A 12,069-nucleotide genomic window follows, 5' to 3' on the forward strand; every position below is an offset into this window, starting at 1 on the left:
GGAAAAGAAGAAGTAAAGCTGTCACTGTTTGCAGATGACATGATACTCTACATAAAGGATCCTAAAGATGCTACCAGAAAACTACTAGAGCTAATCAATGAATTTGGTAAAGTAGCAGGATACAAAATTAATGCACAGAAATCTCTGGCATTCCTTTACTCTAATGATGAAAAATCTGAAATTGAAATTAAGAAAACACTCCCATTGACCACTGCAACCAAAAGAATAAAATATCTAGGAATAAACCTACCTAAGGAGACAAAAGACCTGTATGCAGAAAAAAATAAGACACTGATGAAAGAAATTAAAGATGATACAAATAGATGGAGAGATATACCATGTTCTTGGATTGGAAGAATCAACATTGTGAAAATGACTCTACTACCCAAAGCAATCTACAGATTCAATGCAATCCCTATCAAACTACCAATGGCATTTTTCACAGAACTAGAACAAAAAATTTCACAATTGCTATGGAAATACAAAAGACCCCGAATAGCCAAAGCAATCTTGAGAACGAAAAATGGAGCTGGAGGAATCAGGCTCCCTGACTTCAGATTATACTACAAGGCTACAGTAATCAAGACAGTATGGTACTGGCACAAAAACAGAAATATAGATCAATGGAACAGGATAGAAAGCCCAGAGATAAACCCACACACATATGGTCACCTTATCTTTGATAAAGGAGGGAAGGATATACAGTGGAGAAAAGACAGCCTCTTCAATAAGTGGTGCTGGGAAAACTGGACAGCTACATGTAAAAGTATGAAATTAGAACAATCCCTAACACCACACACAAGAATAAACTCAAAATGGGTTAAAGACCTAAATGTAAGGCCAGACACTATCAAACTCTTAGAGGAAAACATAGGCAGAACACTCTATGGCATAAATCACAGCAGGATCCTTTTGGACCCATCTCCTAGAGAAATGCAAATAAAAACAAAAAAAAACAAATGGGACCTAATGAAACTTAAAAGCTTTTGCACAGCAAAGGATACCATAAACAAGACCAAAAGACAACCCTCAGAACGAGAGAAAATATTTGCAAATGAAGCAACTGACAAAGGATTCATATCCAAAATTTAGAAGCCACACATGCAGCTCAATACCAAAAAACAGACAACCCAATCCAAAAATGGCCAGCAGAACTAAATAGACATATCTCCAAAGAAGAGACACAGATTGCCAACAAACACATGAGAGAAATGCTCAACATCATTAATCATTAGAGAAATGCCAACCCAAACTACAATGAGGTATCATCTCACACCGGTCAGAATGGCCATCATCAAAAACTCTAGAAACAATAAATGCTGTAGAGGGTGTGCAGAAAAGGGAACACTCTTGCACTGCTGCTGGGAATGTCAATTGATACAGCCACAATGGAGAACACTATGGAGTTTCCCTAAAAAACTACAAATAGAACTACCATACGAACCCGCAATCCCACTACCTGGCATATACCCTGAGAAAACCATAATTCAAAAAGAGTCATGTACCAAAATGTTCATTGCAGCTCTATTTACGATAGCCAGGACATGGAAGCATGTTAAGTGTCCATCAACAGATGAATGGATAAAGAAGATGTGGCACATATATACGATGGAATATTACTCAGCCACAAAAAGAAATGAAACGGAGTTATTTGTAATGAGGTGGATAGAACTGGAGTCTGTCATACAGAGTGAAGTAAGTCAAGAGGACCAAAAAAATATCGTATGCTAACACATATATATGGAATCTAAGGAAAAAATCATGAAGAACCTAGGGGTAAGACAGGAATAAAGACACAGACCTACTAGAGAATGGACTTGAGGATATGGGGAGGGGGAAGGGTAAGCTGTGACAAAGTGAGAGAGTGGCACGGACATATATACACTACCAACCGTAAAATAGATAGCTAGTGGGAAGCAGCCGAATAGCACAGGGAGATCAGATCGGTGGTTTGTGACCACCTAGAGGGGTGGGAATAGCAGCAAAAAAGAACAAAAAGGAATAAATCTAACAAAAGAATTTACAACATAAAAATAGACAGATGACCCAGTTAAAAATTGTGCAAATGTTTGAGTAAATATTTATCCAAATATTAAAATATTTATAATATTTATCCAAATTTATACAAATGGCCAATAAATATATCCAATTATGCTCAACATCACTGGTCATTAGAGAAATAAAAATCAAAACCACAATGAGATACCACTTACCAGAAGGTCTATAATCAAAATGACAGATAATAACAAGTGCTGACAAGAATTGGGGGAAATTGGAACCCTCATATACTACTGGTGGGAATGTAAAATGGTGCAGCCACAGAGAAAACAGTCTATCAGTTCCCCACAAAGTTAAACATGACCCAGTAATTCTACTCCTAGTTATATACCCAAGATAACTGAAAGCATGTGTCCACAGAAAAAGTTGTACATGAATGTTTATGGCAGCATTTTCATAAGAACAAAATGAACTTTACTAACCCATCAATAATAAAAAATTTTAATTATCCATACTAAACAGAAGACTATCTTTGTATTCTCTCTATAAAAAATATATTATAAAATCATTATAATATAATGAGGTGATCTTATAGTATGCTGCCTAAAACATAGGGTAAGTACATTAGAGGTGTGTCAGATATTAATTAATTAAAATGTTGTGCTGTTAAAAAAAAAGTGGAAACAACCCAAATGATAAATTGATAAACAAAATGTGGTATATCTGTATGATGGAATATTATTCAGCCAAAAAAAGTAATAAAGTTCAGATATATGCTATAACATAAATGACCCTTGAAAGCATTATGCTAAGTTAAAGAAGCCAGACACAAAAGGCCACATATTATATCACTCCATTTATATTAAACATCCAGAATTGTCAAATCCATAGAGACAGATAATAGATTGGTGGTTTCCAGGGCCTGGGAGCAGGGGAGGGAATGGGGAATGGCTACTGATGAATATGGATTTTCTTTGGGGGGTGATGAAAATGATCTGGAATTAGATAGTAGCAATGGTTGTACAACTTTGTGAATATACTGAAAACTACTGTACGCTCTAAAAGGATAAATTTTATGGTATGTGAATTATATCTTAATAAAGCTGTTATTAGACTATAATAAATAATAAAATACAAGAAAAAATAAATGAGGCTGGAGTGCTTGCCAGCTACAACCTCTGTATAGGGAAGTCACAGGACCTCCTGGGTGACATCAAGGCCAAAGCCCTCAGGCTACTTTCAGCATCCTTTGAACCCATCAGTGTAATTTCATGGTACAATAGGGGATTGCGAAGCGCTGGAGTATTCTTTTCCAGAGAGCTTCCTAAAACAACCAGCTTGTGTGCAGTTTGCAAGGCAAATGAGGAGAAAGAACAATCCTGCTTGAGCACCTGACCTTGGCATGCCAACTAACAGTGATGGATACAAACGTGTATTTATACACTGCTTCAGAAAATGATTCAGAGAGGAAGTTAACAGAAAAGCTGACATACCTGCTAAATGGGAGGAAGTTGAATGAAAAGATTTCTTCAGGGCCAACTTCACGGGTGTACAACCTGTGCAGTCATACAGGGCCCCACATTCAGAAAGGTCTTGTGCTTGGTTTAATGCTGTACTGTCCCACTGTCTTGAAATTCTTAATAATTTTATCTTCAAACTTGTGTTTTCTAAGGGAAATCTGATAGAACAATGGAGCATGAGTGTGAGCAGAGAATATATGGGCAATGTGTGTGTCTACTGTTCCTTGTCACCCTATTCTCATATAACATTCATGATATTTCATGAGCACAGAGCTCCAGTAGACCCATGTTGCATGAGTTTAGTGACACTAAAAGTGAGTATGAGGTAAGTGTGCTACATCTACGACTGAGTAAGTAGGGGCACTGACAGCCTGCAGAAGCCACATTTACCATTTGAACTAGAAATTGCTAAGATGGCATTGGTATTCTAAGAAACACAAACAACCAAGGGGCCCTATTATATCCTTTCTTACTCTTGGTACTTTGCTGCATTAGCCAACCACCTATTCTGAAAATGATGACACAGAAGGAAAAGGGAAAGATAGGGCAACCCACAGTTCTTTTCACTTTTTCCTTACTCATCAGTAAGCTGAAGGTAGAGTGCTGGTAGAATGTGAGCATATCAAGAAGTGAGGTAAAAATATTTGGCTTCGTCTTCAAATTTTTAATAATTTCATTTTTGACCTTGTGTTTTGTAAGTGAAGCCCAATGAGACAATAAAGCAAAAGAGATACGAGCAAAAAAAAATATTTGGCTTCATTTTGTGTAGTATTTCTACTGTCCTGGTAAGAATTAAATATATATGCACCTATGAGCTACAAAATACTAATTGTCTAATTTTGGTGATTCGGCATACAGGTTAATTTGCATTTAAAAGTAGCATTGGGCAATATAAAGATGAGTGGTAAAATTCATGCTAATAATTCAATTTTTAAATTTTTCTTTATTTAGAATCATATTAAAGAGCAAATAAAAAACATCATGACAAGTCAAGAGAAAGAGAGAGACCATAGAGGAAAGGACAAGTTAGTACCATTTAGTACCTTTAATGGCACTTTGTTCCTGCTTTTTGAACAAAAGGCCCCACATTTTTCTTTTGCATGGGGCCCTGAAATTTATGTAACTGGAGATTGCCTTGATGTCTGCATTTGTGGTTCTCAAAAAGTCTGCTGCTTCACAAGCCTACACTTTATGTTGGAGTCATTGTGTGGGTGTAAATTGTGTCAGTGGGTGTGTATTACCAGGGGTGCAGTGAGGTAGGGAAGGTGCTGGAGAGTAGGCTGACAGTAGCAAGCCCGAATTAAGAACACACAGAGGGGTTTCAGAAAAGGAGGTGCTAGTTGGATTCTCTGAGGGGCTCACTCTCAGTATTAAAGTCACAGAAATAAAATTATCATCTTAAATTTTCCAAGTCAAATGATGAAGAAAGAGATGGGGTGGGGGAGGAGTTTCTGCTGCACCATGGCAGCAAAAAGGTTTTCAGATGCCTGAGTGAGGCAGTTCTCCCTAGGAGCTTAAGGTACAGAATGTGAAGGAAAATCAGAATTGGTCATGAATGTCATTTGTTGTGAGATATAAAGCAATCTCAAGTTTTTCTCTGTGTTTTACCCTTAGTATTTTTTTAAAAAAGAGTTGCTGCCTCCCAGTGCCCAGGCAGTGAATGTTTTCAAACTTACTACCTCTCATTGCACAAAATGAGTTTTAGATTATTTTCTCTCTATTTTTTAACATCTGTTTGAGGAGCTCAATATTTAATATACATTATCCTGCAATAGGCATAAAACATTTTAAAGATACAAAATTGAAGCTCGGTAAAATTAAGTAGTTTGCTCAATGTCACACAAAAGGCTGAAGAGCCCAAATCTGTTGCTACTTGACATAATGAATGGGATACTGGATCTTATTCCCTTACTCTATAAAGACAGTACATGGTTTCCTTATTTGGTATTGGTTGTGTGGTTTTGTGGGCAGAAAGGAATAATGATTCATTTTAGACTAAGAGCTACTTCAGATATTATAAAGGTCAGCTGATTAGCAATCTTAATTCCATCTGCAACCTTAATTCTCTTTTGCCATGTAACATAGCATATTGAGGGATTCTAAGGATTATAACTTGGATATCTTTGGGGAGCCATAATTATGCCTACACACACGATACAAAAATGAAGAAATATGTAATTCTGCAATAAATTTGGAGACTTCAATATTTGACTCTCCAAAATTGACAGAACAGTTAGACAGAAAATCAGCAAGGATATATAAGACTTGCTGTGCCTTATAGGTACAACACTATCAAACAACTTGACCTAACTGGCATCTACAGAACACTCCACTAAACAATGTCATATACATTCTTTTCAAGTACACATAGAATTTCTGCAGGATAAACCATATTCTAAGCAGTAAAATTAGTACCAACAAATTGAAAAAGATTAAAATAATTTAAAGCATGTTCTCTGAAACACAATAGAATTTAATTTGAAATAAAAAAAACAGAAAAACTTGTGAAATCCACAAATATTTGGTAATTAAATATCACTTTTCTAAATTACCCATGGGTCAAAGAAGAAATTACAAAGAAAAAAGATTTTTGAACTGCATGAAAATGAAAACACACCATATAAAAATATATGGCATGCAGCTAAAGCTAAAGAGTTTATATCCATAAACAGTTATGTTAGAAAAGAAGAAAGATCTCAAATCAATATAGTAAGCTTCTACCTTATGAATCCCACCCCCCAAAAAAGAGCTAATTAAACACAAGGCAAGAAGAAAGAAGAAAACAGAAATTAGAATGGAAATCAATAAGATACGAAACAGAAAATCAGTAAAGAAAAATCAATTAAACCAAAGTTAATTCTCTGAAAAGATAACAAAACTGATAAACCTTTAGCTGGACTGACCAAGAAAAAAGAGAGAACCCACAAAACACCAAAATCATGGTGAAAAAGAGGGGACATTATTACTGACCTTACAGAACATAGAAGAACTATGAGGGAATACCATGAACAACTTTATGACAAGTCAGACAGTTTAAATGAAATGTATGAATACCTAAAAAAACACAAATTAGCAAAACTGACTCAGAAACGTAGAAAATCTGAATAGACATATAACAAGTAAAGAAATAGAATTAGTAATTTAAAAACTTCCCACAAAGCAAAACTCAGGACCAGATGGATTAAATGATAAATTCTATCAAACGTTTAAAAATGAAATAATGCCAAAACTACACAAACTTCCAGAAAATACAGGAAGAGGGAATAATTCCCAACTCCTGTGAGGCAGCACTACCATGATACCAAAACCAGACAAAGACATCACAAGAAAAGAAAATTAAAGAGCAACATCCTTCATGAATATAGACACTATAATCCTCAAGAAAATATTAGGAAACCAAATCTAGTTAAATATAAAAAGGATTATACACCACAACCAAGAGGGATTTATCCCAGGAATACAAGGTTGGTTTAAAGCCAAAAACCAATTAACATAACAAACCATATTAACAGGATAAAGGGCAAACACTACATGATCATCTCAACAGATACAGAACAGGCATTTCACAAAATCCAATACCCATTCATGATAAAAAATAAAAAACTCTCAACAAGCCTGAAATAGAAGGAAACTTCCTCAAGCTGAGAAAGAGCATCTGTAAAAACTCTATAGCTATCATATTTCATGGTGAAAGACTGAATGCTTTCCTCCTAAGATAAGGAACAAAGAAAGAATGTCCATCTCACCACTTCTATTTAACATTGCACTTGGGGTCTGGCCAGTGCAATCATGTAAGAAAAAGAAGTAGAAAGTATTAAGGTTGAAAAGAAGTAAAACTTCACAGATGACATAACCCTGTGAATAGAAAATCCTAGGGAGATCTCAAAACACTATCTGATAAACAAGTTTGGCAAGGTTGCAGGATACAGTATCAATGTGTGAAAATCAATTATATCTTTATATATGTGAGGAATGATCCAAAAGTGAAATTAAGAAAACAATTCCATTCATAATATCATCAAAAAGAATAAAAGTTTAGGAATAGATTTAACAAAAGAATTGTAAGACAAGTACACTGAAAATTATAAAACACTGCTGAGGAAGATTAAAGAAAATTTAAATAAATGGAGAGACATTCCATGTTCATGGATTGGAAGACTCCATATTGCTAAAGTGGCAGTTCTTCCAAAATTAATCAATAGTTTCAGTGCAATTCCCATCAAAATTCCAGCAATGTGTATGTGTCTCTCTCTATAATTGATAAAATTATCCTAAAATTTATATGAAAAACCAAAAGCCTCAGAATAGCTAAAAAACAATTTTTAAAAGAAATCTGGCAGACTTTCATGTTAAAACTTTAAAAGCTTACTATGTACATGTATGGTTGAGTTGGTTTGCTGTGCACCTGAAACTATCACAACATTTTTAATTGGCTATACTCCAATATAAAATAAAAAGTTTAAAAAAAAGCTTACTATGAAGCTACAGCAATCAAGACAACATGATACTGCATTAAGGATAGACATATATAAATGGAACAGAACTGAGAGTCCAGAACTACACTCTTATATTTACAGTCAATTGATTTTTCAGCAAAGGTACCAAGGCAAATCATTGAGAAAGGATAGTCTTCCCAACAAATGGTGCTGGTACACGTGGACATCTATAAGCCAAAAGATGAACTTAGACCCTTACCTAACACTATACACAAAAATTAATTCAAAATGTATTGTAGATCTAAATGTTAGAGCTAAAATTATAAAAACCTTCAGGAGAAAAAAATTTAAGACCTTAGGTTCTATAAAAATGTCCTAGATATATGATCCCAAAAACATGATCCATAAAAGAAAAAAATTGTTAAATTGGAGTTCATCAAAATTTTAAACTGTTGTGCTTCAAAAGATACCATTAAGAAAATAAAAAGACAAGCCACAGCCTGGGAGAAAATATTTGCAAATCACATATCCAGTAAAAGATTTGTATACAGAACATACAAAGAACTCTTACACACAATAATAAGATAAACAACAATTAAAAATTGGCAAATGATTTGAATAGATATTTCCCCCAAGAAAATATACGAATGGCCAATAAGCACATGAAAGGATGCTCACCATCATTAGTCATTAGGAATATGCAAATTAAAACCACAATGAAATACCATTTCGCATCTGCTAGAATGGCTATGATCAAAAAGACAGACAATGAGAAATGTTGCAAGGATATGGGTAAATAAGAGCTCTCATACATTGCTGGGGGAAATGTAAATGGTGCAGCCACTTTGAAAAACTGGGAATTTCTTAAAAAGTTAAACATACCTTTACTATATTACCGAGCAATTCCACTCCTTGGTATCTACCCAAGCTAAATGAAAACATATGCCCACACAAAAAATTTGTACACCAATATTCAGAGAGCATTATCCATAAAAGCCAAAAAGTGGAAGCCACGCAAGTGTCCATCAATGGATAAATGGATAAACAAAAGGTGGTACATCCAAACAATGGAATTTTTTTTGACAATAAAAAGAAATGAAATACTGATAATTGCTACAACATAGAAGAACCTCAGAAACGTGCTATGAGAAATAAGCCATACATTAGAGGCCACAAAATGTATGTCTCTATTTAGGTGAAATGTCCAGAAAAGGCAAATATATAGAGACAGAATGTAGATTAGTGGTTGCCTGGGGCTGATTGCAACTGGGCACAAGAATTCTTTTTGGGATGATGAAAAAATATCCTAAAACTGGATGATGGTCATAGTTGCACAACTCAGTAAATTTAAAAAATCATTAATCATACACTTAAAATGGGTGCATTTACAGTATACAAATTATACCTCAATACATTTATTTAATAATTCTAATGGGAACCAAATTCCCCACTTAAGGTACAAAACATACTTCAGCTACTTTGTTGTCCATAAGGCAAGGCCCTTAGAAGCATCTCTTTATACAGTTACTAACCATAATAACTATCACACTTATTGAGCTCTTACCATAAGCCATAAACTATCCTAAGCACTTGAAATGCATTTGCTCCTTTAATGCTCATAATAAATTTGAGTTTGATTTAGTAACATCATGAAAGTCACACAGGTGGCCAAACCAGTACTTAAATTAATGTCTGCCTGACTCTAGAGTCCTTGCTGTACATCCCTATATTCTTATCTATTAATATGAAGCTAGAAAAAAAGAACAAACCACCACCTTTAAAGAGATCTGGAAGACCTGATACCCATTTGACAGACTAGTAAGTACGATAGCAATTGTGATCACAGACTTTAAGACAAAGAAAGTGTATTAGTCTCTAATTCTGTGTAAAAAAAATTACTCTAGACTTAGTGATGTAAAACAACAATAAATATTTATTATCTTGCAGTTTCTGTAGGTCAAGAATCTGGGGATGGCTTGGCTGGGTGGTTGTAGCTCAGGGTTTCTCATGAGGTTGCACTCAAGATGTCAGCCAGGACTGCAGTCATCTCAAAGCTCAACTCAGGCTGGAGCATCCACTTCCAAGGGGGCTCACTCACGTGCTTGGTAAGCTGGTGCTGGCTGTTGGTGGGAGGCCTTAGTTTCTCTGTACACAGTCGTCTCCACAGGGTTGCATGTGTGTCCTCATGACACGGTTGCCCACTTCCTCCAGAGCAAGCTGTCCAAGAGATCAAAGTTGCAGTTGTGTTGTCTTTTATGACCTAACCTCCAAGGTCACACACCATCATTTTTGCAATGTCCTATTCAGTGTAGGAAGAGTCTCCACAAGAACATAAATACCAAGAGGAGAGGATCATCACAGTCCATCTTGGAGGCTGGCTAACAGAAAAGATTCAGCTCACTCTGGGAGGGCTGAGAGAACTGGAGTTGTCAAGCGTTCAGTCCCACATGTACCACAGACATACACATGACACTCTCACCAAGTTAAAAATACTTGCTCCAAAGTCATGGATAGCAGCCTGTCCCTTTGGGCTGCAGTCTCATTCTGCTGGCCACACGTGACAATCTGAGTGGACCCACATGGTGAATGGGAGGCGAGAAAATGACTTTTGGTTCATCTGCAATCCCCTTATCCTCTCTATCTGCAGTCTTATTAAGGTATCCTCCCTTCTGTTGATTTCCTATCCTGCACATAGCTTCTCTGCACCTCCCCACATCCCCTATTCCTCATCAAAATGGACCTGTCCCGCATCCCATCTTTTTGAATCCTTTTCATCTAGAGCTTGGAAAGGTCTAAATCCAGAATACTCATTCAAGGTAGTGGGTTAGGAACTCATTCAGTATATTTGCATTCTAACTGCCTTCCAAAGCTTTAGCCCCCAAATGGATGCATATGAGAGTTTTAGTCATCTGCAGGCAAAGGGAGAGCATTTCTGCCTCTTCAAATTATACCAAGTTGATTCAAACCATATCTTCATGCATTCATTCATTCAGTTAATCACCCAACCAGCGATTACTGAGTGCCTACCATGTACCGTGCACTGTACTCGGCACCATAAACCTCATCTTGGATACTGTGAATGCATGTCAGCAAAACATTTTATAGGTCACACAACTGCAGAGTATGGAAAGATCGAACATAGGCTCCTTTCCTAAGGTTCCAAGGGAAGGGAAGGAACACACAAAGGCATCTCCTCGTATAGCACCCTATGATATGCATACATTACTGGAAGGGTAGATTTGTTAGAGTCTCAGCCACACCTAGGAAAAGCTTGTCAGCCAAAAGCAAAACCCAAATTAGTTCCTTTGAGTGCAGCTTTTTTAAAGTACATTTAAAGTACCACCCCCATGAATGCTTCAAAAGGTACATTTCTGAACCCTATGAATATGAAAATATAATTCACATCTAAGAGTTGACATTCTGCCTAAAATAAGGCAGCTAACAAATGTTGCCTTTGGAATAATTAGATATTACAAGTGTAAAGAGCTAACAGGACAGGACACCATTGTTTTAGAAACCAACCAATTAAAACTGCATTACATTCCTCAGTGACTCTTGGGTTGCCCCCCACCCCCATTAACAAAGAGAAATAGAGGAATGAAGAGTTTATTCAGTCAACAAAAATGTCTCAGTAACTATTCTGTATCGTAATTAACTGTCCTGGTGCTGGAAATACATAGATGGACAAGACAGACACATAAATTGAATAAATATTTCAGAAATTTACTCACAGGGGTGAGCAATGCTAGAAGATAGTCCAAAAATATGCAACCCTACACTTCAAGAAAAAATTTTTATGACCAGGACCATGGTCTTATTTTAGCATACAGGGAAGCAGTATAACATACTCATCTTGGAAAATAAGTCCTAAAGTCTGACTACTTGAGTTCAAATTTCAACTCTACCATTTAGAAGTTGTAAGACCTTGGGTCATGTAAATTTTCTAAGTCCCAGTTTCCTCACTTAAAAATAAAGCCTGCTTTGGGGTGCCCTTGAGATAATTGAGATACATAACAAAGCATACTGCCTGGGAATTCCCTGGCGGTCCAGTGGTTAGGACTCCACGCTCTCACTGCCGAGGGCCCAGGTTCGATCCCTGGTCAGGGAACTAAGAT

The 12,069-nt window shown here is 36.2% G+C and overlaps 1 long non-coding RNA gene across 3 annotated transcripts in view; it reads right to left on the reverse strand.

The window, feature by feature from the left end:
* LOC114484740 (uncharacterized) overlaps positions 1-12,069 on the reverse strand; it is a 198,053-nt gene that overhangs the window by 64,435 nt on the left and 121,549 nt on the right. Inside the window, exon 3 of one of the 3 annotated variants that reach the window (XR_003677966.1) lies at positions 9,907-10,171. The exons of the other annotated variants lie outside the window; for them this stretch is intronic. This is a non-coding gene — a long non-coding RNA (uncharacterized lncRNA). Of the gene's footprint in view, positions 1-9,906; positions 10,172-12,069 lie in introns of those variants that run through there. 3 annotated transcript variants of the gene reach the window in all.

This window comes from Physeter macrocephalus, chromosome 21 (genome assembly GCF_002837175.3).
Source record: "Physeter macrocephalus isolate SW-GA chromosome 21, ASM283717v5, whole genome shotgun sequence".
In the NCBI taxonomy this organism is placed as follows: domain Eukaryota; kingdom Metazoa; phylum Chordata; class Mammalia; order Artiodactyla; family Physeteridae; genus Physeter; species Physeter macrocephalus.